The following is a 26,017-nucleotide window of genomic DNA, read 5'->3' as shown; positions in this document are numbered from 1 at the left end:
TGTCCATCACATTCCCAGAAGCTCCTGAAATTATTTTGCAGGGCCAGCCCGGTGGTGCAGCGGTTAAGTTGGCACATTCTGCTTCGGTGGCCCAAGGTTTGCCAGTATGGATTCCGGGTGCGGGCATAGCACTGCTTGGCAAGCCATGCTGTGGTAGGCGTCCCACACATAAAGTGGAGGAAGATGGGCATGGATGTCAGCTCAGGGCCAATCTTCCTCAAAAAAAAAGAAAGAAAGAAAGAAAGAAATTATTTTGCGTCTGTTCTTCAGTATAAAACAGTTTGTGCTAAAGCACAGACAAGGTGGTGCCATATTGCTTCCTGCTGCATTTCTATATCATGCTGTAAAAACTTGTTTTCTTTTGCTCTCTTAATATCCAATATCTTATTCTGCATAGGGGAAAGTAATAGCACTTTTCATGCTCATATTGAGGACACTAAAGCATTCTATGATTGATAAATATACCAGGCCACTATGAAGGTCCCTTTCATTTAGATAATCAAGCAGAGACACTATCCCCTCAATTACAAATCTTTTATGGAAATAGTTGGCAATTTGATTGATAATTAAGCAACATGACAGATGAACCATGGATTTGGAGATGAGAAATTGTAACTATCAGAAGGCAGTAGCCTGACCATTGGAATCACATGGGATACTTGTTGAAAATATAAATTCCCAGACCTTTCTTTGGAGCTCTTGGGTGTGGCCAAGGAATCTGTATTTCAGTGGGTGCTCCATGCAGTCCTTGTGGCCAGGCAAGTTTGGGCAACACTGCAATAGTCCAGAGAACAGATCACTGGCACCAGCCCGTGGGAGAGGCAGTGGGAATGGAAAAGAGGGTGTAGAGACACACACACTTAGAAGTTAGAGTCACTATGGGCATTGACTGTAATACTCATATTTCTCTGTATTTTATTATGGTGCTACTACGGAAAATATATTTAAAGGCCACTTCAGAAGCATCATAAATTTCCAATGACCTCTACTTCATCAAAAAAGAAACATCTTTTACTTTCGGGATTCTTCAAAGGAGAAACTCTTTTAACTTATTTAGAAATCTCTTTAATTTCAGAGGAACAAAGCAATGAAACATTGTGTCCTTAGTTGTCCAGAAAATTCAATTCAATAGATACTTTTTAAGTATTTTAAGGAACCATGTGAGATGCTGAAGGAAGTATAAGGATGGAGTCCTTGCCTTCAACTTGCAACCCAGCAGGAAAGAGAAGAAAAAATCCCAACTAACCCTAAAGAAGAATAATGTGGAAAATGGAAAAGAGAGAGGTAAACAAACTGCCATGGGGATGCTGAGAAGGGAGAAATTACGTATTCACATATTAAGAAAAGTCCTCATGGTTGCAGGGTATAAAATCAACACACATAAATCAGTAGCATTTCTATACACTAACAATGAACTAACAGAAAAAGATCTCAAGAACTCAATCCCATTCACGATCGCAACAAAAAGAATAAAATACCTTGGGATAAATTTAACCAAGGAAGTGAAAGATCTATACAATGAAAACTACAAGACTTTCTTGAAAGAAATCGATGATAACATAAAGAGATGGAAAGACATTCCATGCACATGGATTGGAAGAATAAACATAGTTAAAATGTCCATACTACCTAAAGCAATCTACAGATTCAACGCTATCCCAATCAGAATCCCAATGACATTCTTTACAGAAATTGAAGAAAGAATCCTAAAATTCATATGGGGCAACAAAGACCCTGAATTGCTAAAACAATCCTGAGAAAGAAGAACAAAGCTGGAGGCATCACAATCCCTGACTTTAAAACATACTACAAAGCTACAGTAATCAAAACAGCATGGTACTGGTACAAAAACAGGTGCACAGATCAATGGAACAGAATTGAAAGCCCAGAAATAAAACCACACATCTATGGACAGCTAATCTTCGACAAGGAGCTGAGGGCCTACAATGGAGAAAAGAAAGTCTCTTCAACAAATGGCGCTGGGAAAACTGGACAGCCATATGTAAAAGAATGAAAATTGACCATTCTTTTTCACCATTCACTAAAATAAACTCAAAATAGATCAAAGACCTAAAGATTAGGCCTGAAACAATAAGTCTTCTAGAAGATAATATAGGCAGTACACTCTTTGACATCAGTTTCAAAAGAATCTTTTCGGACACCATAACCCCTCAGACAAGGGAAACAATAGAAAGAATAAACAAATGGGACTTCATCAGACTAAAGAGCTTCTTCAAGGCAAGGGAAAACAGGATTGAAACAAAAAAACAGCCCACTAATTGGGAAAAAATATTTACAAGTTATTTATCTGACAACGGGTTAATCTCCATAATATATAAAGAACTCACACAGCTTAACAACAAAAAAATCAAACAACCCAATCACAAAATGGGCAGGGGACATGAACAGACATTTCTCCAAAGAAGATATATGGATGGCCAATAGCCACATGAAAAGATGCTCATCATCACTAATCATCAGGGAAATGCAAATCAAAACTACACTAAGATACCACCTTACACCTGTTAGAATGGCAAAAATATCCAAAACCAAGAGTGGCAAATGTCGGAGAGGCTGTGGAGAAAAAGGAACCCTCATACACTGTAGGTGGGAATGCAAACTGGTGCTGCCACTATGGAAAATAGTACGGAGATTTCTCAAAAAGTTAAAAATAGAAATACTTTATGACCCAGCCATCCCACTACTGGGTATCTATCCTGAGAACCTGAAATCAGCAATTCCAAGAGTCCCATGCACCCCTGTGTTCATCACAGCATTATTCACAATAGCCAAGTCATGGAACCAACCTAAGTGCCCAGCAACTGATGATTGGATAAAGAAGATATGGTGTATATATATACAATGGAATACTACTCAGCTATAAAAAAGACAAAGTCGTCCCATTCACAACAACATGGATAGACCTTGAGGGTATTATGTTGAATGAAATAATCCAGACAGAGAAAGACGAACTCTGCATGACTCCACTCATAGGTTGTAGTTAACATATAGACAAAGAGAACTGATCGGTGGTTACCAGGGAAAGGGGGGGGTTGGGGTGGGGGGAGGGCACTAAGGGTGAAGTGGTGTACCTACAACATGACTAATAATAATGTCCAACTGTAATTTCACAGGGTTGTTAACTATCATAATCTTAATTAAAAAATGAAAAAAGAAAAGAAAAGTCCTCACGAAGAAGGTGTCATTTGGAATGGTCAGAAAGACAAGGAAATTTTCACTAGATATAACTATGGACAGAGAACATCCCAGGTGAAAATGAAATGCGTGAAGAAAGCCCAGAGACAGGAAGGCACAGTGTGGGCATAGAATGTTATGACTTTTCCAGTTTGATAGAGAATAGAGCCCATAAAGGATGGAAGCGGGTAACAGTGCTTAAGAGGAGGCAACAGTACTCAAGATAGTTAGGCTTAACTCAAGGGCAGCAAAAATCATTGAAGGTGTCCCCAGAAGTGATATGATTGGGATTTTCTTTAGGAAAATGTACCTAGTGATGATCAGGAGGAAGGATTGGAAGAAAGGACCAGAGCTAGGGAGTTTCAACATCATGAAAAAACTCACATTTTCTCCACTTTGAAGATAATTTCTTTCATGAAGTTGAAACTCCCAAATAGTTAAAGGCACTTGTTCTCAAAGTTCAGCATGACCAGAACCATCTGGAAGGCTTGTTCACACAGACTGCCACAGTTACAGCCGGGGCTTCAACGCCCCTCTCAGCAACTGATATAACTACTAGACGGAAAATCAGCAAAGATAGAGAAGAACTGACTGACCCATCAACCAGCAGAATCTGAATGATATTTATAGAACTCTACCCAACAAGAGCAGAATACACATTCTTTTCAAGTGGCCATGGAACATATACCAAGGTTGACCATATGCTTTGTCATAAAACAAACTTAGACAAATTTAGAAAAATTGAAATCATACATATATGTTCTCTGACCATAATGAAATCAAACTAGAAATTAATAGCAGACAGCAAGTAAATCTCCAAACACTTGGAAATAAAACAACACACTTCCAACTAATCCGAGAGTGAAAGAGGAAATCTCAAAAGAAATTTTAAAAATTCACAGAACTAAATTGAAAGTGAAAATACAACATCATAAATTTGGAGGTTACAGCTAAAGCAGTATTGAGTGGAAAATACATGTTATATTAGAAAAGAGAAAATTCTCAAACCAATAACCTAAGTTACCATCTCAAAAAACTAGAAAAAGAAGATCAAAATAAACCCAAAGCAAGCAGAAGAAGAAAAAAATCAATGAAATTGAAAATGGGAAAACAATAGAGGAAATCAATAAAGAAAAACTTATTTTTAAAGCAAAAAGTTAATAAACTTCTAGCAAGACTGATAAAAATAGAAGACACAAATCACCAATATCAGGAATGAAATAGGAGATTTCAGTACAGATGCTACAGCCATTAAAATGATAATAAGGGGGCACGACAAACAACTTTACACTCATAAATTTGACAACTTAGAAGAAATGGACCAATCACACTAGAAATTCACAAACTACCAAATCTTAACCGAGACAAAACAGATCTTCTGAATAGTCCTATTACCATTAAAGAAATTAAACTCATAATTTAGAAGTTCCCATCCCCAAATTCCTAGGCCTGGATAGTTTCAATGGCAAATTCTACTACACACTTAAAGAAGAATTCACACTAATTTTATACTCTCTTTTTCAGAGAAAAGAAGAGGAAGGAATAACTCATTTTATGAAGCCAATGTTACCCTCACACCAAATTCAGACAAATCGCACAAAAAAGGAACCTACAGACAACTATCTCTGATAAACTTAGACATAAAAATCCTCAGCAAAATTTTAGCAAATTGAACCTAGCAATATACAAAAAGAATTATATATCACAACCAAGTGAGATTTATTCCAGGTGTGCAAGGCTGGCTCATTATTCAAAAAGCAAGCAATGTATTCCAACAAATCAACAGGCTAACAAAAAAAATCATACAATCATATCAACTAATGAAGGAAAAGCATTTGACAAAATTTAACACTCGTTTATGATAAAAACTCAGCAAACTAGAAATAGGTGAGAACTTTCTCAACTTGATAAGCGCATCTACAAAAAAATCCACAGCTATCGACATACTTCATGGTGAAAAACTGAGCACTTTCTACCTAAAATTGGGAACAAGGTAAAGACGTCCTATTATGGCTCTTATTCAACATAGTTAGCTCAAAAAGGATCACAGTCTTACATGGAAAATTATGAAACTTTTAGAAAAAAAATAAGAGGAAAACTTTGGGACCTAAAGCGAGGAGAAGAGTTTCTAGACTTAGCACCAAAAACCCAACCCACAAAAGGAAAATTTGATAAGTTGGACTTCACGATTAAAAACTTCTACTCTGCAAAAGACCCTGGTAAGAGGATGAAAAGATAAGCTACAGACTGGAAGAAAATATTTACAAATCACGTATCCGAAGGACTCTCAAAACTCAACGGTGAAACCAAACAATCCAACTGGAAAAACAGGCAAAAAACGTGAGCTGACATTTCACCAAAGTAGATATACGGATGGCACATAAGCACATGAAAAGATGTTCAAAATCATTTGCTATTAGGAAAATGCAAATTAAAACTACAATTAGATATCACGACACACCTCACAGAATAGATGGCTAAAATTAACAACAGTGGCCAGAAACTGGATCATTCATACACTGCTGGTATGAATAGAAAATGATACAACCACTCTGGAAAACAGTTTGGCAGTTTTTTTAAAAAAACTAAATATGCAGCTACCATATGACCCAGTACTTGTACTCTTGGGTATTTATCCCAGAGAAATGAAAACTTGTGTTCACACAAAAACCTGTACAAGAGTGTTTATAACAAGTTTGTTCATAATGGTCAAAAACTGGAACTACCCAAATGTCCTTCCACAATGGAGTAGTGAAGCCACTGTGAGGCATCCTTACCGTGAACTACTACTCAGCCTTTAAGAAGGAACAAACTGTTGATTCATGCCACAGCCTGGATGAATCCCTTAGATTTATACTGAGTTTAAAAAAAAGCCACTCCCAAAAGGTTACATACTGTATGATTCCATTTATATAACAAATATAAACTTACAAATAACAAATAAAATTGTAGAGATGAAGAACAGACGAGTGGTTATAAGGACAGGAGTAAAGGGGAAGAGGGTGGGTGTTGCTACAAAGAGATGACACAAAGGAACCTTGTGGTCATAGAACAGATCTGTATCTTGATTGTGATGGTGATTACATAAATCTGTGCATGTGATAAAGTCGTATAGAACTACACACGCACACAGTTGTCAAACTGGTGAAACCTGAATAAGCCATGAGGATTGTCCCAATGTCAGTTTCCCGGTTTTGACCTTGTATTCTTGCTGTTCAAGATGTCAGCATTGGGAGACACTGGGTGAGGCTACAGAGGACCTTCTGGTACCTTTGTTTTATGCAGCTTCATGTGAATCTATAATTACTTCAAAGTACAAAGTTAAAGAAAATAAACTCAACTATTTTTACAAAGGATGAGGCACTCATAAAAGTGAGTCTAGGGGCTTGGGTGGAATCTTTGGCTTTTTACCTTATATACTTCTATAATTGGTTGAGGTGAATATATAATAAAAATGCAAATCTCAGGGGGCAGAAACACACACTGATGGTGGGCTCCACTCCTAGAATTTCTGAGTCAGTAGGTCTGGAGGACTTAAGAATGTGCATTTCTAGTCAGTTCCAAGGTGAACTGATGCTGTAGGTCTGGAACCCAGACTTCGAGAATCCCAGATTAAAGGAAGTAGGAAATCAACCCAATCCTGGCTTGTTTGGTCTGATCTAGAAGATCGTTTCTCTCAAATAGATAAATATCAGTTCAGATATAATGTCTTTCGACTCAAACAAATGGCTACTCAACCTGGTCCTGGAAAATAAGCAAGTTAATTAAAATGAAATAAAATCAGTTTGTAAAGGGAGATAGCCCTATCTAATCTGTAACATGAAATGAATTAATTCTTCTGAAACACCAGAAAAGCAGCCTTTGTGAAAATCTCCTGCTCACCCTACACTTGGTAACCCAGAGTTTCATATTTTCACATCTACCGCCCGAAGGAAGGACGCTCACCATCTTATGGAGATAGAAGCCCAGCGTAGCTCAGTGAATAAAATGTTATTTTCTTTCTCAGTTCCTTTCTCAGTCACATGTCATGCCCTCTTCTCAGAATGTTTATCACCACCAAGAGTCATATTTCTGTTTGAGTATCTGGTGAGGAACTCCCTACTGAACAGGCCAGGGAGAAGCCCCATAAATCAGAGTCCAAGGTCCACATTGCAGCCTTTCCAGCCAGTAGTGGGACCCCTGAATATTCTTCAAAGCTAAGGACTTCAGAGCAGCACTCTTAAAAATAAAGATCCAGTTACTCGGCGCTGGATGGCATTAGAAGTACTCCAAATCCCCAAGTGAGCAGACCCTGAGGGGCTGTGAATAGTTCCCTTGGCTTCTCGAGAACCCTGACCAGCACTGACCTAGTGAGTTCAGGGAAAACCTCCCCATCTGCAACGCCGGCCTTCTCAGGGGTAAGAACAAGTGCCCACTGGGACACCGGGAGATGGAGATAAAGTATAAAATCATGGGCCTGTAACTATCAGTAAGAGATCGTGACAATTCAACATAAAGAAGCTTGGCATGTCTGTAGCACTTTTGGTCTTAAAAATAGCACTTTGGAGTGTGAGCAAATTCTGAATATTCCTATGTCCCTCCCACTCAAAGTGTGTTCCTCAGACAAGCAGCATTGGCATCGCCTGGGAAACTCTGCGGAGTTTCCCGCCCCACCCAGCCCCACCCAATCAGAATCTGCATGTTAACAAGATCCCAGGTGATCCGTGGGCACTTTAAAGTTTGGCAGCTCACGACTAAGGTAGTATAAACCTGTTAATTACAGCAGCGAAGCAGCCGGGAAAGGGGGTAATATAGAGGCAGGGCTCTCATGAGTGATGGGGGCACCACCACAAACACTACAAGACCACGCTGGACAATGAAGCCATGTGGACCAGGCCTGAATAACTGGGAAAACAGCCATATCTGTGACACTCTGCCTCATAAAATGCCCGTGAAGGCTAGAAAGCTCTGAATTCAAACCTCACATGTTCCCAGAGAAGCACTCATTCAACCCCACCATTTCTTAACTGAATTTCTTGTTTTCCAAATAACTGGTAGTTTGATAGTTTGTAGAGGTTTATTGTTGGGAAAAGTTTGGAATAACTGAATAAAATAGCAGACGAAGTATTCTGGAAAGGTGACAAAATTTATCAGAGAATCATTACGATTGTTCCTTTTCTTTCTTTGTTTTCAAACGTCTAGTTAAAGTGATAAAACCATACGCACTGAGCGAGGAGAGAGGCCAGGAAGTAGAGATGGTCTGCAGGGACCTTAATGGCGTCAGCGCATCCTTGGGGCTGAGTTTGGCGGTGTTTAGAAAATTTCTTGCTGTCTTGCTTCCTATGAACCTTTATGTAAACCTAGCTTTGTAATAATCACAGTAACCATAAATAATTTGAATAATTAAAGTTTAGGTTTTGCAGACAGTTTCAGCATTCAGTTTAAAACATTTTATCTAATTACACAAAGATTTTTAAAATATGTGCTAAATGATGATGCCAATATACGATTGGGGTAACCCTGCAATATCCTTTTCTTTTGAAACAATATTATTTTGATAAGAAGATAAATAGTCCTTTTTTGTCGTGGAGAACTGTAACTGTGTAAACTATTGGGGGACCTTTTCTTACTTATCAAGGAGAATTTGAGGGCCTTCAATTTGCTTAGGACTTTGCAAGAAGCCACATTCACATGTGCACCCTGCCTCTCAGGAGCTTACCATCTACATGAGGAGGCAGACATAAAATCATGAGATACACTCCACAGGAAAAATTGGTAGAATTTTAAATCGGAATATCAGGGGGCAGATAAATGAATCTCACTGAGATATTAGATGAGCTACTGACAGAAACTAGAATGATAGGTGAGGAAAAGAGTAGTGGATTGTGAATGGGAAGATGATGAACTTGGCTTTGGACCAGTGACTGGGAGATGAACGTGAGACGTGGATTGCTGCAAGTCAGTGTAAAGTTAAGTGTGAAATGGACCCTTAATACCAGAGGAACTGAACAGACTCATCAGCAGTGAGTAGTGACTTGAAGCTCCACGCAGTTATGACTTGTATTGAACCTTAAAAAGAGATGAATTTATCCAAGGTGGAGTAGATCAGATAACGGAGCATTGTGAAAGTACAGTAAGCATTTTAGATTTGAGTGAGTAAGAAATAGACACTAAAGATTTTTAGGAAAGAAGTGATGAAAACAGTGTGTAAAAAATGTTGGAGCAGGGAAAGTTCTTGTTCAAGGCTTCTAGAGTTGAAATCCCTGTTGAGAGGGACAGATAAACAATATATTTCAAAGAAAAAGTAAATAAAACTTTGAATCAGACTATCAGGGAGTTGGTGAAGGAGAGAGCCGAATCTTACAGGGAAATTGGTAGTACTAGTGACAAAGACCAGAAATATAGATGGGGAAAGAGAGGAGGATTGTGAATAGAAGGATGATGAAGTTGGCTTTGGACTCAGTAAGTTGGAGTTGACAATGAGATAGCCAAAATGGAAACACGTACAAGGCAGCAGGGCCAGGAGGAGGTGGGAAGAGTTAGGTGCCATGGGTGCGGAATTTACGACGATGTCACTCACACAACCCTGAGAGGGAGCGCCTCCTTAAATTTTGCACCTGCGACCTCAATTGCTTCATCCTAGTCCCCGCCCTGCTGGGCTGATGGAACTTGAGTTTAGATGAAAAACAAGATTGGAGATCCAGGCTTGGAGGTAAGCAGCATAAGAGCAAATGTTGTCCTCAGGAGGTCTTCAAAGTGGGCACCAAAGAGAAGGCAGGATGGAGGCGAAGAAAGAAGAAAGAAGAGCAAGCAAATCTAACATAGGAGGGGCAATTGGAAACTTAGGAAAATGGACATGTCTATATAAACATGGTAGATTTAACAGATGCTCTTACTGTTACTCCCTTCCAAATCACCATGGAAATGGTAATTAAATAATTTTTGAAAAAGCATTCACTCATAAGGATTAAGAGAACAGGTGAGGAGATGAGAGTAATAAAACTGTGCAAGTTTGGGCAGTAGGTGGAGAAGTCATAACTGTCTAGGCAGATTCAAGCAAACAGAAACTGAAGCCAGCAGTGGGACAAAGTCTGGGAGCAAATATATTTGCACCACAGAACCCCAAAAGGCTCAGGAATTGGAGGCACTTGACACCTCTGGGGGTAGGGGTGTGGGTGAACTGAAAACAAAAGGATTGGTTAAAATTCTGCATATTCTAGAGCAGTTATATATAACAGCTTCCCTTCCCCAGCCAGCACTGTTAGGCAATACCCAACCTGTAACCCGGCAGAATTTGAGAGGTCTATTCTCTTGAAAAGTTGAAGTAGAGTGACTCTGAACACAGGAATACAAATCACAGCCAAGCATAGAATTGTCTTACTGAAAACAGAAAGACTAAGTGAAAGTCTGCATTCGGCACAGCACCCTTCCCCAACTGGATTCCAAGAGTGCTGGGAGCCTGGCTTCTATCTCCCAGGCAGGAGTTCCCTCTGAAAAAAACTGAACAATCTAAAGAAAAGACCCTTAAATGTGAACAGCATCAGGCACTCCCCTGAGAGAACGCAGTCAGGTCTCCTAACAGTGGAGCATAGTGGTCATCCAGCACGGACTTGGACACAGTCAAGTGTTTAGATTTCCTGAAGCAGAAGCGAAAGACATGAGGTTCCATATTAAGAAGGCTCTTCGAGTACCCAGCATAGTAAGTGAAAAAAGGCTGATATCAAATCTCATAATCATGAAATTTCAGAACTGTGGAAACAAAGAGGAAATCCAGGAACTTCGATGCAAGGGCCACTCACAAAGGATGGCATAGGAAATCTTAACGGCAAAGTTGGAAACCAGAAGACAGTGGAGCAATGCCTTCAAAATAGTGAGGAAAAATTATTTGTATACAAGAATTCTATTCTCAGCCAAACTGTTGATCAAACGTAAGGACAGAATAAAAACATTTTGGGAAATATAAAGACAAAACAATCATCTTCTCTGCATTTTTTTATTAAGAAGCAAATAAACAAGAGACTTAATACCCCAAAAGGCGATAAAACATGAAAGAGGAAGATTTGGAATCCAGGAAAAAAGGATCCAACACAGCGAAAGGCAAAGAGAATCTCCACGATGATGGTGAAGGGAGCCTCTTGGGCAGCGGCCATGAGCCGTCTAGACTGGAGCAAGGGGGAAAAGAGCTTCTGCGGGGGCGTATCTAAGAAAAAGCTTACCTGATTTGTTTGACTGTAGTGAGAGCAAATGTATCCCTTTGTCCAAGGATTGGGGCTAAACTAGAACAAAGAGAGAAAGCTAAGCAAATGCAAAAGAGAAAGAGAGTTATTACTGCTAGGGAAACAACATAGTACATGATTTAAAAAAAAACACATATCATATCATATGGCTGAGCTGTGTGAAAGATGTACATAGTCATAAACTTTGAATACTGATCTCACCAAAATGAATAAAGGAGAGAGGAAGGGAGAGAAAGCCAAACCTCATCATTACAGGTAGGAAACTCACATATAACACCTAAAGTGAAAACAAAATGTTTTTAATAGCCATGTAAGGATGTTATTCAGAAACACAAATACTAGAAGAGCAAGTTAGAAGATTTACAAGTGGTTGCCACTGAAAAGGGCTCAGGGGCGAAAGGCTGAGCCAGGGGCTGCCGGTCTTAATCTTAAGGCTTTAAAATGATTTGCCTTTTAAAGTTGTATCTATGGGGGCTGGCCTGGTGGTGCAGCAGTTAAGTGTGCACATTCTGCTTCTCGGCGGCCCGGGGTTCGCCGGTTCAGATCCCAGGTGCGGACATGGCACCACTTGGCACACCATGCTGTGGTAGGGGTCCCACATATAAAGTAGAGGAAGATGGGCACGGATGTTAGCTCAGGACCAGTCTTCCTCAGCAAAAAGAGGAGGTCTAGCAGCAGTTAGCTCAGGGCTAATCTTCCTCAAAAATAAATAAATAAATAAAAATAAAATTGTATCTATGAATATCTTTATAAAAGTTTAAAAAATAAGGGGACAAAAATAAGCAGATCGAGATATCAAAATAAATCCCTTTGTCAAAATCAGATGCATCTACAACAGTGAATGCATGTTTCAAATTTAATGACAAAACTTGTTAAACAATCTGTCAAGTTTTACAATCTCAAGTTAATATACTTTTTTAAGGAGGAAAAATGAGGTTTGTGATGGAATTGTACAGCCACATTATTAAAAAGTGGTTTTTAAGTTAGTTCCAATTACATTAAGTACACTTTAAAATCCTAAATATTTTATATTCTTCTTTGTAACATACACCAATTGCTCTTTCCCAAATACATGTTCATTCTTGTGAGTATTTAAAAACAGCACTGGGTAGATGATGTGTAAATATGAGATGTCCAGGCCACGAAGGTTTAAAAATTCATTTCCCATGTTTTCCAGATGTCTATCTGGTAGAACCCCTCACTGATTTTTTTTCCAATTCACTATTTGAATTGTTTATCCCACTTGTAAATATGAGTAGCTTTAAACAGCGGCTCACAACATATTTCAACTGAAACAGAAACATTTCTCTGGGACAGAAAACTGCACTGGATTCAAACAATAGATTAGAGATGAAATAGTGGTTTTGTGGTTGTTTTTGACATCTAAAACGGGCTGAAGTATTTTCATCCCTTTGCTGCCTGTTGTTTCTCCAGATACCTAATAACTTTCAAGATTCCTGCACATTAAATGCACTGAAACCCTGTCCAATGCAAAGTGATATTTTCCTTTCTATTTTTCATTTCTGGATGCTGGCTCCAGTCAACAATATAATCATTTTCTCTTATTGATTTTCTCATAAAGTGTATCCTTGTTAGGTTCATTGATGACTATACATTACTGAGGCACCCGATAAAATTTCGTTGTGTTATTACCACCACACAGGAAATGCTTTTTGCTGGATGAGAATAACTACTTCCCAAGGTGAAGATGGAACTGGGTTTGACGCAGAATTCCAGAGAACAGCATCCTTATTTGAAAACTAATCATCAAGAGCTCCCACCCTCAAATCAATTCAGTATTATTCTCTGCCGAGAAGACACACTGTATCATTCTAGCTTGACTTCAGTTTTCCAATTAAAAAAAAAAAAGATGAATTTTCCCACTTAAACATTCAACAATTGAAAGCTGTAGGTCTTCAAAAGAATTCGGATTCTCTCATGACTGGCCTGGGCACAGCACCTTCTGAATCACTCTGAATAGTTTTTGGAGGCCTGTATCTGATTAGCTAGAATCGATTTGGGCTACAAGATTTGTTAAAACAACTCAGGTCAATAGTGACTTTGCAGTTGCTAGGTTGTATAAATATATAATCCACAGTTATTTCCCCCATTTTTATTTGGGGGTTTCATAATAGAGTATAATCTCAGTAGGCCCTCCTTTTAACTGAGAAATCCCGAGATGGTCTCTCATTTTACCAGAATTATAGGCTTCCTGAAGTTCCTAATGCACCATATGGACAAAAACGACAAAGGATACATTGTTAAAGTTTATTCAAAGGTTATGGATTATTCCCAGGAAGTCCAGCTCAAAAGGAAATAGAATGTTAATACTGTCACCTAAAAATTGGATATGACATCCTCTGATGAGATCATTTATTTCTTAGCTGCATTTCCTCTCAGCCTGTGCCGCTCCTTATGGAGGGGCTCGTGGAGATACTGTTTAAAAAAAGAAAGGAAAATTTTCCTCCTGGTGGGAAATTATTTTTTAAAATCAATTTCTTATTTAAAATTAGAATGATTGTTAAATTTCAATAATAAAAGTATTCAAAGCCCCACATAGATTAGATGACAGCAAATTTATGAATAAAGCTAATTTTAAAAGTTAGGACACTTAAAGCTAGCACTTTGCTACATAAGAAATGGCATATGATACTGCAATGCTTTCTAACTCAGTCTAATCTGAATTAGAGAATGTATTAAATCAAGGTTGTTTCATTTCTTTAAATCACAGACAGTAACTCTTAAAGCTTGCAAAACACTGCTAACCAGAGATGATTTAGGGACCTGATCCTGATTAACAAATAGAGAAATAATTCATTCCAATTGCACATGACTGGCTGCTTCCCCAGACTTAAAACAGTATGTACATGAAACTCTCTTTTGTAGATTATTAATTTGCTTGACAAATCCGTTCTGCAGTCTAGAGGTCCCAGTTCTTGTCTCGATTTTCAGAGCTCTTCTGACTGAAGAGGTTTCACTCCAGTTTATAGGCAGTACACTGGCTAGATTTTCAAATAACCCAACTTTGCTCCCCATTACCCTACTGTCTTCGGCTTAAACTGGAGCAAGTTATTTGTATATCTGCAAGCCTGAGTTTCCCCACTTCAAAAGCGGGGCTGGGGGTCTGTGTAAATTCAAGTGAATCAAGTGTTAAAATGGAATTCGATCCTAAAAAAGATGACCAGGCAGATAGCAGTTTTCTGCATAAATCAGTTTGAGGGAGTTCTGACCACGATAACATCCCGCTTGGCCATTGTATTCGATGTATGTCAACAAAGCTACTCTTTTAGCCATTCTAAAAAATACGCACTTAGGGACTTATAAAAAGCACCTTTTTATTCCTTAAATCATTTTTAAAATAGGCTGTGAATGAGAACTTAAAAGTGCTTAAGAAAATATTATTCATTCTGCAGAAGAGTTACTCCGGCCTAGAATGCAATCTGGTCACTTGGGACTAGTTTAAGACTACAAGCAAGAGGAGGGAAAGTCATTGCCTTCCTCCCTCTGTGACAAGCCAAACCTCCTCAGACTTGGCCTGTCAGCTCCTGAGTCGGGCTGGGCCATCTCTTGGGACTTCTGCAGCCTGCACATGACCAAGATTTTTGAATTCAACAAGACAGAAAATCGCAAAACTAAAAACAAATTTGCAGTAAGGGAAAAAAAATGTACTTTGCTTTCCAGATTTTATTTTAAAACATTTATTCAGGCTTCTCTATGATTTCAAGCCCCACAGCCCAAAGGCATTAAACTGTATTGAAGCTTAATGGCCTGAAAAGTTTCCTTTTGAATTAAAGCACATCCAGTCCCAAAGGGCGGAGGAGACGCATCTGCAGCTAATCTGAAAATTCCATTTCTGATCCTGGACTTTGAGGACGTAAAAATAGCCAGCAGAATATTTTCAAATCACATAGAGGAGAATACGATTTCTGGGAGCTGGGTTTCTAAACCAATGCCTAGTTAAGGGAATTTTACACGAGTGCAGAATGACCTGTGATATAGTGAGGTTTACGTGGGCATGAGAAGAAAAAGAATAAGCTACATAAGCTTGTCCAGACTCTATTTTCCCCAAGTGACTCATTTATTGTAGAGGCAAATTCTAGCACCTTTCATTTTATAGATAAAATGGGGACCTTGTTTCCAGACCAATGGGCTCCAAACTAGGAATGACGTGCAGGGGACAGGTAGCAATTTTAAATTTTTTTATTGAATGTGCACTACTTACCATCTTCTTTAATTTTCTGTTTAGTGTATGTAAAGGACATTTAATGTCCCTTAAATAAATAAATGTGCCTATGTTGGGGTGTTCAATTAAGTAAATCCAGAGACAGCTCTCTAGACACTATAACCAAGGCACAACGAAGCTGTTCTAACTCTAAGTGAGGAATCCCCTGAATGCTGCAGCCCCCGTGGCTCAAAGAACCTGGCCAACAAAAGCTCTATCACTGGATTTTCTGTTACTACATCCTGCTCTTTTTCCTTTCATTAAAATATATATATATATGCGCTACTGTGCCTCGCTAACAATGAGACTATAACGAAAGCACAAATAGCTGGGTCCTTGCAAATCTTTATTATCAACTGTCATTGTAAAATATGTATATTTGTGTTAGTGTAAAACAGAGAACCTGACACAATTGTGTTCCATTTGACATCCTATTTATTACAGTAGCATAGATTATCTCAGGAATAGAGATAGAGAAATGCTCACTATCAAAGTGGACATTTTTAATATCAACTTCAATCTGCCATTTTTGAAGAGCTATTTTTATTTCCATACAAACAGGATATCAAGTATAACTTTCTCTCTCTCTCTCTTTTTTTTTTTTTTTTTTTTTGGTGAGGAAGATTGGCCCTGAGCTAACATCTGTTGCCAATCTTCCTCTTTTTGCTTGAGGAAGATTGTCTCTGAGCTAACATCTGTGCCCATCTCCCTCTATTTTGTGTGTGGGATGTCCCCACAGCATGGCTTGATGAGTGGTGTGTAGATCTGTGCCTGGGATCTGAACCTATGAACCCCAAGCCACTGAAGCGGATCATGTGAACTGAACCACTATGCCACCAGGCCAGCCCCTCAAGTATAATTTTCTTTTGTTGATTAACTGTCAGTGTTTCCTCTTTTGAGTGTAAGTTGCCTGAATGATTATTTAGCAAAAAGGAGAATGGGGCAATTCCTGAGAAATATAGATTCTGTTTCTAAGCTTTAGGATGTTCAAAGGAAGAAAGAACAATGCAAAAAACTATTTAAGGATTTGGAAATTTTACTTTATTTTAAATTAGATTTTTAAAGATCTCGATGACTTAACATTTCAAAGTAAGGCAGAATCACCCTCCAAAAGCTGTACCCTCACCTTACGGGATTCCAGTGATCACTGCCAATGAACATCTTATTCAAACAGCTTTTGCTTTTAAAAAATTTACATTCTTATAAGGTTTAATATATCATATTTTTATTGAGATATAATTGACATGTAACATTATATTAGTTTCAAGTTTACAACATAATGATTCAATATGTGTATATATTGCAACACGATCACCACAATCAGTCTAGTAAACATCCATCACCAAATGTAGTAACAAATTTTTTTTCTTGTGTAAGAAACTTTAAGATCTACTCTGTCAGCAAATTTCAAATATACACTACAGTATTATTACCTATAGTCACCACGCTTACATCATATCCCCAGGACTCATTTATTTTACAGCTGGAAGTTCGTACCTTAATACATCTTATTTTAAAGATAAAATGCCTGGCAAAGTCCTGCAAGTCTCAAGGAAAAATAAAAACTATCAATACGCTCAGTTTGCTCCATGGGTAACAACTACCCCCTCTCCTCAGGACCTTTTCCTCCTTGCTCCGGTGGCCAAACCCTCACAAGTCTCTCTGTTGGAAATTCTCATACCTCTTGGAGACCCTTATCATACCTGGATTGAAGCAATTAATTGTACACTTCTGGTTTTAAGATGTTGTAGATTGACTTTGCTGTTCCCCAACATGGCTTCTGAAAACCAGCCCCAAAACAGTAAGAGAAACAAGAAACAAAAACACAAGCTGCATCTTTGATGAGACTATGAGTCATCTGAAATCTCCAGGCATGAGGGATGCACGTGGAGAGCAGGTGGAAGGCCGTAACCGACTTAACTGAGTGGAACGGGTGAAAGCTCAGTTTCTGCAGCCGGACAGACTAAGGAGAGTCAGCCAACAGACTCCCCAAGCCAGGAAAGCCTCAGGAGTGCGAAGCAGCAGGTGCCCGACAGGTGGGAATTAAACGCCTGGTGGTGAAACCAGAGTGTTCGGCTGACATCTACATAGGGAGCAGTCGTTCACCCCTCCCCTCTCTGGGATCCTCACCCCACCCTGCAAGGCCCAGAGATGGGAAGTGTAGTCTCTGGAGAAAGAGAAAGAGACTCAGGGACACGAGACACAGCAAGGAGCAGTGGAGAGATGGCAGTGACCGCTCATCTTCACATTAAACAATGGGATGCCAGGCTCCTCTCCCACCTTCCTTCCAAATGTGACAGATTTATACACACTTGACAAGAGATTCTAGCCCCTTGAAGGACAGCCTCAGAAAACAGACCAATAGAAACTTACATTTGGCGACGTCGTTGGAAAAGGCAGTTCGCAGTCTGCTTATTCTACACTGATTCTCACCAACAGCTAAGTTCCTCACACACAAACAGCACCTCCAATCTTAAATCTGTACCTCACTGCTTTCTCGGCAATTCCCCTTTAGGAATTTTTCCTAAAGGAGCAATCAGACAAGTGGACAAAGATGTGTATTTAACAATGCCTAATGCAACATTAATTATAATAGCAACAAAATGGAAACCTAAATGTTTCCGACAATAGATGATTGGTTAAATAAATGTCATAGCCACTAAAAAGGGCATAGTATATGTACTGACATGGACAGAGACTCATGGCATATGGCATAGTGATAGCGGAAGAAGGAAGGTTTCCAAGACTGTATAATTCCACTCATAAATATATATTTATATATGCATAAATAAAAACATGAAGAGGTTTTTTAAATAGTGGTTATTTCTAAGAGGTAGAATTATGAGAGAATTTTGATTTCTCTGTATTTGAATGTTTTATCAAACGTATCAGAAATCAAAGATAATTCATGTTTGGAAAATAAAATGTTACAAGTAATTTTAAATATAACCCTTGCTCTTAATTATAAACTTACAGCCAAGAAGTACCAGACATTTGAGAAAATCCTCAAACACGAAGGACAGAAATCTAAACTAATAAACCTGGTGGTGGGAGGAAAGCACCTCTAAGGTAAGAGAAACAAGGCGGAAGACAACATCTGAAAAACTGCAGTTAATATCCTCAGGGGGAAAAGAGAAAATATTGTATCCATGAAACAAGAAGAAGCTGTAAAAAAAGAGGATAAATAACAAAGAAGAGCTTTTAGAAAAGAAAAATACGACAGCCAAAAGAAAAAACCTACTAGAGGGAGTGGAAGATAAAGTCAAGAAAATCTCCTAAGGAAACAGACAATGAAAGAGAAATATAAGAAAATTAGAGAATCAACGTAGATTACCGAGAAGCTGATAAATAGAACTGACAGAAAGAAAGAAAAGAGAAAATGGTTGGGAGAAAATTCTCAAATAAATAATATAAGAAACATTCCCAGAACTGGAGTTTATAAATCTGAAAAATGAAAGGCCCCCTGAGAGCCTAGTATACTTAATGAACAATGCCCACATCAGGACATTTTAGGACACGAGATAAAGAGAAGCTCCTAATAGCTTCCGAATGGGAGTGGTAGACCCGGTACCCACAAAGGATCAGGAATCAGAAAGGCATCAGACTTCTCAAAAGCTGCATCGGAACCCAGAGGACGATGAAACAATGAAGGTCATTTTCAATTTAGCATTCCATAACCAAACCATCATTCCAATGTGAGGGCAGAATAAAGATAGCTTAAGAGACGCAAAATATCAAAATAATTACCTCTCTTGCCTTTTTTTCTCAGTAACTCTTTTTTTCTCACAAAACGAGTGAGCAATACAAGAAAGAGGAAAACATATGCTTCAAAAAAGTAGAGAATTCAATTTAGGAAAAAGGCAAAGGAAAATCCCAGGACCACGGGCCTCTAGAGCAACCAGTTCAGATTAGAGCCGGAAGACGCAGGATCTAGGAAAGATGTTTCCAGGGAGAACAAGTTAGGGGTGGGGTATAGGGAGAACCGGATAAAATAGGAGATAGATTAACCCTGAGGGAAACTGGACTGAGAGCCCGTAAGTGAGTATGGAAAGACAGATTAATGGGTACAAAGAAAACAAATCCAATGAAACTCAAGGGAGTCAGACACTCCAGGGAAAGTGAAAAATTACGTGATAGAAGAAATGTAATCATGGTACACTGCTTGGCCCAGACAACAATATTGATAGTCATAATTTTATAATCTCTGAAATACTGATCTAACCAAAAATAATGGGGAAAGACTGGAAGGTAGTGTAAGAGAGCGAAGTCCCCTCTGCCAGAGTAGATATTCAATAGGTGGGGAGTAAAACTGATGACTCAAGAGAGAGCAGCATAACTTATTTAGAAATATGGAAGTCCTACCAGAAGAAACAACTGAAAGCTGGAAATAGTTGAAGGATGGGGGCCAGAGCTCTATTGCATAGTCAATGAGACCATTCTTCTTCATCGAAGGCTTTCATAGCTTTTACCTAAAGAGGAACGTCAGTTCTGATATTCTACTACAAAGCGCCTTAATTCTATAATTTAAAAAGAAAATGACCATGCTTTGTTAAACACTTAATATCAAAAAGCAAAGAAATTCCTCCCATTTGACCGCTTTCATCACAGACCTGCAAAGCCCTCTTTGCCAAGATGAATTGGATCAGACTAGACACACTTCTGGCCTGAAAAATTACAGACTGTCTCCAACTTGCACATGGATTTGTTTCAGAAATTCCTGGGCCAGTTGTTTGGAACATGGGGATTTTTTTCCCTTCCCCTCCCCCATCCTAGGAGACATGTTTTAAATGATTGCTCATCACAGGATTCTGAATGGCGGCTTCCTCAGGTAGAAAGCAGAGAGATGGGATGTGGGGAACCATAAATTAGACGCAGGTTATTGTTAAGACTGAGCTTTTGTGTTGGATGGTGGGTTCATGGATACTTATCACTTCCTAAAATTATGTCAATAAAGTAAACAGTAAAAGGTCCAATGATAAGAATGTGTCATGAACTAAAAATACCAGTCCATTTCTATGTACCTGAAGCCCAATGAAGAGAAAAATATATTAGCCCAGAATCCTGTTTAACTGAGGATATAATAGAATAGGATGGCACATTTGCCCATAGGTTGAGCAGTTACATGCCATAAATAGTCATTAAACACGTCCTCACGGGTAAGGCGCTGAGCAAGTCCTACAGCTATGATAATCAACAGAGACACGGCCGAAGGCCTGTGGGTACCGGAGAATCACCTTTATCTTTGAGAATTCAGAAATTATATTTAAATATAGACCATTTCAAATGTTTTAAAAACATACATATAGGGTCGGCCCGGTGGCACAGCAGTTAGGTTCGCACATTCTGCTTCTCGGCGGCCGGGGGTTCACTGGTTCGGATACCAGGTGTGGACATGGCACTGATTGGCAAAAGCCATGCTGTGGTAGGCTTCCCACGTATAAAGTAGAGGAAGATGGGCATGGATGTTAGCTCAGGGCCAATCTTCCTCAGCAAAAAGAGGAGGATTGGTGGTGGATGTTAGCTCAGGGCTAATCTTCCTCAAACAAACAAACTAACAAAAGCATACACATAGTAATTCCCATATGTATCCCATTACTAGTCATGAAAAAAAAATGAGAGGAGATAGTAAAATGGATTAGAAGTATATTTATTTTATCTTGATTGTTGGCACTTGTGAAAAGCAGATTTGATTAGGAATATGGACTGTTCCAAGAAGGTCCGAGCAGGTTCCGAAGGGACATGAGGGTCCTTCTGCATTCTAGAGGAGCTGCTGATGCTGACGCTCCCTTTTCCCTTGTCACACATGTCCTTGAGCTCTGCTTTAACCTTGTTAGTCAAGATTAGGGACGTATTTAGGTCACAGATATAGTGAGTGCATGTGAATACTGAGAAAGTAACTAAAGTCTCTAAATTCTCTCCAAAAAGCAAATTTTTCCTATTATTTTTTTATTCTTTCTTGTACACACATTCTTTTCCAGAGTTTCTCTCAAGTTGCTTTCTCTCGTGCTAAAAATGTCTCTGAGTGTCTGAGGACAATACAGGTTTTAATCCAGAGAGATTCTGGCTGAACACCATACTGCACTCACCTCACAGACCACACAAACACACCTGGTTTCACACACCACACACACACCACACGCACACTCACCCCACATATACCTGGCAGCTCCATAGGCAGCAGGACCCTCTGTGTAGTGGACCCAGACCTAAAGGTCATGGTCATACATCAGGGCCAAGGCTTAACATGGGCTCATTCAGAGAAAATGTAGTAATTCCTGCAGCTATACCCTTACCAGGGGCTGGGCCTGCAGGATGCCTGGTTCCCAGTCCCCAAACACACAGCTCATCCCCCTGCCACCCAGAAGAACAAAGCTATAGGGAAAGGCAAGGTACTTAAAGGGAAGGTTGAGAGGAGAAATGTCTCATTATTTGACTTACATAGCACTTACTCTTTGTCAGGTCTGTTCTAAGTGCTTTACAAATATTAACCTGTGAAGTAGACACTATTATTTACATTGAAAGATGAAAAGACGGAGGCCAGAGAGGTTAAGTAACTTTCCTAAGGTCACATAGCTACAAAGTCTTGGATTTGATCCAGGCAGTCTGGCTCCAGAGTCTGTGCTCTTAATTGTGACTCCGTGCAACCTCCTTGAGGCTGAGCTAGAAAGGCTACTCTCTACCTTTCTAAGTCCCGACATAATTAATAAGCTGTTTTCATTATCAGAAGGAGTAGAGAGTGGGTAGGGAAAGTGCTTGGGGAAGCCCAGCAGAAGGGGCAGAAACTAGAACGGGTGAGTCAGAGAAGGAGAGCCCAGGGACAGGCTCTTTAGACAACGAGAGTCGGTTACTCCCTGGCCAGGACATGCTTAGGGATGGATAATACTGGTGGTCAAGGTAGGGAGAGGTGACTCCAGGCTTGGAGGCCACTCATAAATAGGAAATAAGCCAGAAGTGGAGGTTAAAGTCTGCCTGAACTGATGAAAGGACACTGGCCCTCTGTAGACAGAGCACAGTGGAAAATGAAGCCACATCACTCTCATTAGAGAAGCGTATAAACAGCTATTACAGACTTTTGCTTCTTTTCCCGTCAACTCAGTGGACATTCACAAAAGGCCTCCTATGAGGAAGGCATAACATTGGACAGAGTGAAATAAGGAACGCGGCCCAGATTTTTCTCATCTCAGTGGAGCCTTTACATTTAACTTGATGGTGGGCACGAGCTGTTTGATGGGGACCTCGGCCCCCATGGGCACTTGAGCCCCAGACAGCACAGTCTGCAAGATGGGGAGGAGCAGGCTTCTCGAAGCAATGCCAGTTGGAGGGAAAATGAATAAATAAATGGGGCAAAAAAAACAGAGGAGCCAATGTTCGTCAAGATAAAAGAAACCCACAATAGGAAGGTCAGCCACTCCAAGAATAACTGTCCTGCAAAAACAAAACCAGGCCAAATAGACCGTTTCCTACCTCAGCCAAAATCACCCGCCTTCTGAAGTCAGTGTTCTGTTCCGGTACTTTTTTCTCCTTTATTCCCTATAGGTTCTTCTAAGGTAGGCCATTTTCTGTGAGAAGATATATGTGAGCAAGGTTTCATTTGACATCTGTTTTCCAACCATTAAATTTGTGGTGACTATTTTTAGAACAAAAGATAGTTTAAGAAATAATTAGGTGCCCAGGTGTGATACAGACTAGATAGCAGCAAATGTTTTTAGGATTATGTCTAAAAAATTCAAACTGACTGAAAAGTAAGAAAAAATAATGTAGATTTGAAGTTTGTTAACATGATCAAATTTTTTAAATTCAGCAATGTAATGTGCCTGTACCTCAATTTCTCCATTTGCATGCCGCACTGTTGTTTGCATAAAATGACTCCCCTGACCCCTCCCAGCCCCCAGTCTGTGAGGCCAGCATGATCAGTTGGGTTTCCAGTAGTGGTGATGGATTAGCTCTGATCCACCCTCACCCTTTCTCCCGTTTCCGCCCATGATGAATGGACACCATTACAAGATGGCGGCTGAGGTTAGGAGTGCAGCCTAGGGGAGCTCGCCCCCATGGGGGAATCAGACGCTGGACCTTGGCCTCTTGTGTGCCATGCTTTAACCTACTGAACTAATTGGCCACAGAAAAATAAGGATGCTTATCACTGACTTGCCAAATAGAAGTGCTCTGAGAATATACTTTAAAAAAGAAAGGGCATTCTTAGAAGCTTCGCTTCCACAGTAAAACAGCTATTTAAACACCAATTAATATTATTGTAAGTCAGGAACAGAGGCGGTAGCAATAAAAGCTGTTTTTCTAAGTCAACAACTGGCTACAGACTACATGGTCTACAAAATGAGTTTCCTAAGATCGTGTTTATTTTAGAAACATCAATACTAAAACAGCAGTAACAGAAAGTGTTTTTCCCCTTAGTTGAAGCACTGCTTGGGTATGTGCTATATCCAGACAAGCAACAACTGAACAAATTCTTCTCTTACATTTCCCCAAGTTCAAGTATACGGCTTTGAGCACACCGCAAGCTTTGTACAACAGCCTAGCTTCAAGCATGCAATAATCGCTCATTTCCTGGCCATTAATTCAGACATCATGCAATCACTCAAAGGCATCCATTTTCCTTTGCTGCTATTTTTGGGACTGCCGCCCTATTGTCATCCCTGCCTTAGACCCCTGACTTAGTCGTCTTTTAATTAGAGCCAGCAAGAAGGACAGGCGGAGTCAGCCTACTGGGGGCGATCCATCACTCGGCTTACTTTGCTCTCTGGCCTCGTAGATGACAGTTTATAAACAGGACATCTTGGATATCAAGATAGCTGCTTAAGGAAACAGAGGAACAAATGGTGACCATTTTGTAAGCTACTTCGCTGAGATTACAAACTCTTGTCTAGGGCTGTATTTACTGACATTGTATTGTGATTAAACGTCCAAATAAACTTTACCAATGATGATTCTTTGGAAGATGTTTTGTCTGAGCCTGCCCTCAGACCAACTATTGTCATAACCAAAGAGTTGTCCAGTGTTAACTCATGTACTTACAACTGAGCCATTGGGCCTGTTCTTAATGGACCTGCTTTTTAGATAAATCCTTTCCAAATTGGTCAACAGCAATAGTCTCAGTCCTGGAAAAGAGAAAAAAACAACTCAATTCTGGTGAGGCTCTTCCACTGTCATTAGAGAAAGCACTACCTATTAGCCTATAGAGTATTACTGTTCAATAGTCTTTTCCAGATAAAACTAAAAAATTTATTTTTGCCTGCTGAAATCTAACCATATTATCCCCGAGAGAAGACATATAAGACCCAAAGTTATATCAGGCTGTAATTCAACTGTACATCTACGTGGTGACCTGGTGCACATGCTGGGTGTTGGGTTACAGACACCCAGCCCTGCACTGGGGAAGCTTGTGGTTAGAGGGAGTGGTGCTGGTAAGGCTGAGGAGAACAGCATGACACGTGCAGAACCGGCAGTGTGTGGTACAGAAGATGCTAAGATGCTAACCCTAGAGCTGGTCTGCCTGGATTTGACTCTCAGCTCCTCCATTTAGTGTGGAGTGCGATCCTTGGCAGATTACTTAAATTATCTGTATCTTGGATGGTTTCATTTTATTATTTTGATGTGTTTCTTTCCAGTCCTCTGAGTGTGTCTGTGTATAATATATGCACACACAACAAAGTTGAAATCATATTTTTGACATATTTATATTGTATTTTCTACACTTGAGTACATCAGAAGCATTTTTCCATGCCAATATTATTTCTCAAGACTGTGTAAGAATACAATGTACTCTTATTAAGCAACTTTAACTTCTTAAGCAACTCCTTACTGTCGGACACTCACTCACTTTACTTCCATTTTTCAATATAATAAATTGTGATGAATATTTTTCCCTAACTTCTAAAAGAGCTTAATAGTATTGGATTGAAATATTCCATGAAAGATTTTAAAATTTTTATAGAGCTTCTTACCATTCAAATCCCCCAATATATGTCCTATTGGAATCATTCTTATCCAAATGGCTATTCAAGAGTTTAAGAGTTCTGTCCTTAAAAGTTTTGTTGTTTTGTAAAGGAGTGAGAAGTATAAAGGCTAAAAACAAAAAGCAAGTAGAAGTAAACATTTTTCTGGGTACAAAAATGGGTTTCCATAGAGATCAGAATTGGGACCATCTGATATTTTATAAGTATCCTCTAAGAGAACACAAGAGAAATCTCTCAGAAATAGACCATACTAAGATCGCTAAAATGTGAAATGCTGTTAGGAACAAAATACTAGAAACATCACTAAAACTGTGATTTCATATAAAATTGAGAGATGAGTGTCAGCCATTAGTCATGCCAAATGTGACTATGAAACTCTAGGATCGGGGCTTTCAGTTTTTCCAGAGTTCAAG

General features: G+C 39.4%; 1 long non-coding RNA gene across 1 annotated transcript; it reads right to left on the bottom strand.

Moving 5' to 3' along the window:
• Positions 1 to 100: 100 nt before the first annotated feature.
• On the bottom strand, positions 101 to 23,199 carry LOC138918671 (uncharacterized). The gene is made up of 3 exons (XR_011428282.1): positions 23,098 to 23,199; positions 685 to 774; positions 101 to 212 (listed from the first exon to the last, which is right to left on the bottom strand). It is a non-coding gene; the product is annotated as an uncharacterized lncRNA (long non-coding RNA).
• Positions 23,200 to 26,017: the final 2,818 nt, after the last annotated feature.

Source organism: Equus caballus, chromosome 18, assembly GCF_041296265.1.
Source record: "Equus caballus isolate H_3958 breed thoroughbred chromosome 18, TB-T2T, whole genome shotgun sequence".
NCBI lineage: Eukaryota > Metazoa > Chordata > Mammalia > Perissodactyla > Equidae > Equus > Equus caballus.
This window is presented reverse-complemented; position numbering and strand designations above follow the sequence as displayed.